Raw genomic sequence first — 1,612 nt, 5'->3', positions numbered from 1 at the left:
AATTTCGTCAAATTTCATTTTTCCTGTTGTTATATCGTTTAGACTTAGGCTATTTCCCGCCGGTCGATGCGAAGAACTCGCAGTACCGGAAGTTTGAGCTTAGTATACCCTCTGGCGGAACCTGAACGTTATGCTCGCACACGTTTATTCTTTCATAGAATTAAGAGAGCTATGGCCGAAGATCAAAACCAAAGACCTCTTAAGGACTTCGCTCAACCATCTAATGAAGAACCTAGTTCTAGTATAGTAAACCCAATCATCCCAGCCAATAATTTTGAATTTAAACCATCCCTGTTACAACTAGTGCAATAGAGACAATTCGCGGGTCTCGCTACCGAGAACCCTAACCAACATTTAAAATTATTTCTTCAATTAGCAGATACTTTTAAAACCAATGGAGCTTCTCCTGAGGCAATACGTTTAAGATTATTTCCTTTTTCCCTCAGAGATAAAGCCCTATCATGGTTAGATTTCCTTCCACCCAATTCCATTACGACTTGGGATAACCTTAGAAGAGTTTTTCTTGCTAGATATTTTCCCCCGAGTAAGACCGCCGTTCTTCGAAACCATATAACTAGATTTACCCAAAACCATGGAGAATCGCTGTTCGAAGCTTGGGAGAGATATAAAGAGTTGTTACGAGCATGCCCACGTCATGGTTTAGAAATTTGGTTAATCATTCAAACCTTCTATAATGGACTTCATTACAACACAAAGATGACCATCGACGCTGCCGCAGGCGGTGCTCTGATGAACAAACCTTATCCTGAAGCTAGTGCCCTCATCGAAGATATGGCTCAAAACCATCAATCATGGGGAGTCGAACGAGCGACAGTTGAGAAGAAGGAAGCCCAAGGAGGAGTGCATGAACTAAGCTCTATAGACATGATGCAAGCTAAAATGGACGCATTAGCCCTCAAGGTCGAGCATATGTGCATAAACCCGAATATTGTAGCCGCAGTTTCATCGGATTGTGAGATATATGGAACCCAAGGACACCAATCTGCAGAATGCAGTCTATTAAACGAAACCCACTATGAGCAAGTGAACTACACCCAAGGGAACCCATACTCGAATACCTATAATCCTGGATGGAGGAATCACCCGAACTTCTCCTATAAAAACAATAACCCTATCCAAAATAATACACCTTCGAGACCTAGTTATCAAGCCCCTAGATCAAATCAACCTATGCAACCTGTACCACCAAAGCCAAGCCTTGAGAAAATTATGGAAAATTTTATCACCGCTCAAACCCAATAAAACAAGGAGTTCATGAACCAAAACATTCATGTTAACGAATTGATTACTCAGTTAGGAACCAAGGTTGATCAAATAGTTACTCATACCAAGATGCTTGAAACCCAGATCTCTCAGGTAGCTTTAAACCAAGCCCCTCAGACTACACCTGGAGGACAATTCCCTGGACAACCTCAACAAAATCCGAGAGGACAAGCCAATGCCATTACCCTACAAAGTGGGAACGCTTATGATGAGCCACCAAATCCTAGATTAAGTGAACCCGAAACTTCTAAGGAATGTACAAAACCCCCGGACAAAGTAAAGGATCCAGAGGAATCTGAAGACCGGGAAGGTCGAGATAAAGGAGAAG

General features: G+C 42.1%; 1 non-coding gene across 1 annotated transcript; it reads right to left on the bottom strand.

Annotated features, from left to right (window-relative positions):
- Positions 1-555: 555 nt before the first annotated feature.
- On the bottom strand, positions 556-662 carry LOC127088905 (small nucleolar RNA R71). Its single transcript, XR_007790708.1, has one exon. It is a non-coding gene; the product is annotated as a small nucleolar RNA R71 (small nucleolar RNA).
- Between the last annotated feature and the right edge of the window lie 950 nt (positions 663-1,612).

This window comes from Lathyrus oleraceus, chromosome 5 (assembly GCF_024323335.1).
Source record: "Lathyrus oleraceus cultivar Zhongwan6 chromosome 5, CAAS_Psat_ZW6_1.0, whole genome shotgun sequence".
Lineage (NCBI taxonomy): Eukaryota > Viridiplantae > Streptophyta > Magnoliopsida > Fabales > Fabaceae > Lathyrus > Lathyrus oleraceus.
The sequence above is the reverse complement of the archived record's forward strand: the minus strand, read 5'-3'. Positions and strand labels throughout refer to the sequence as shown.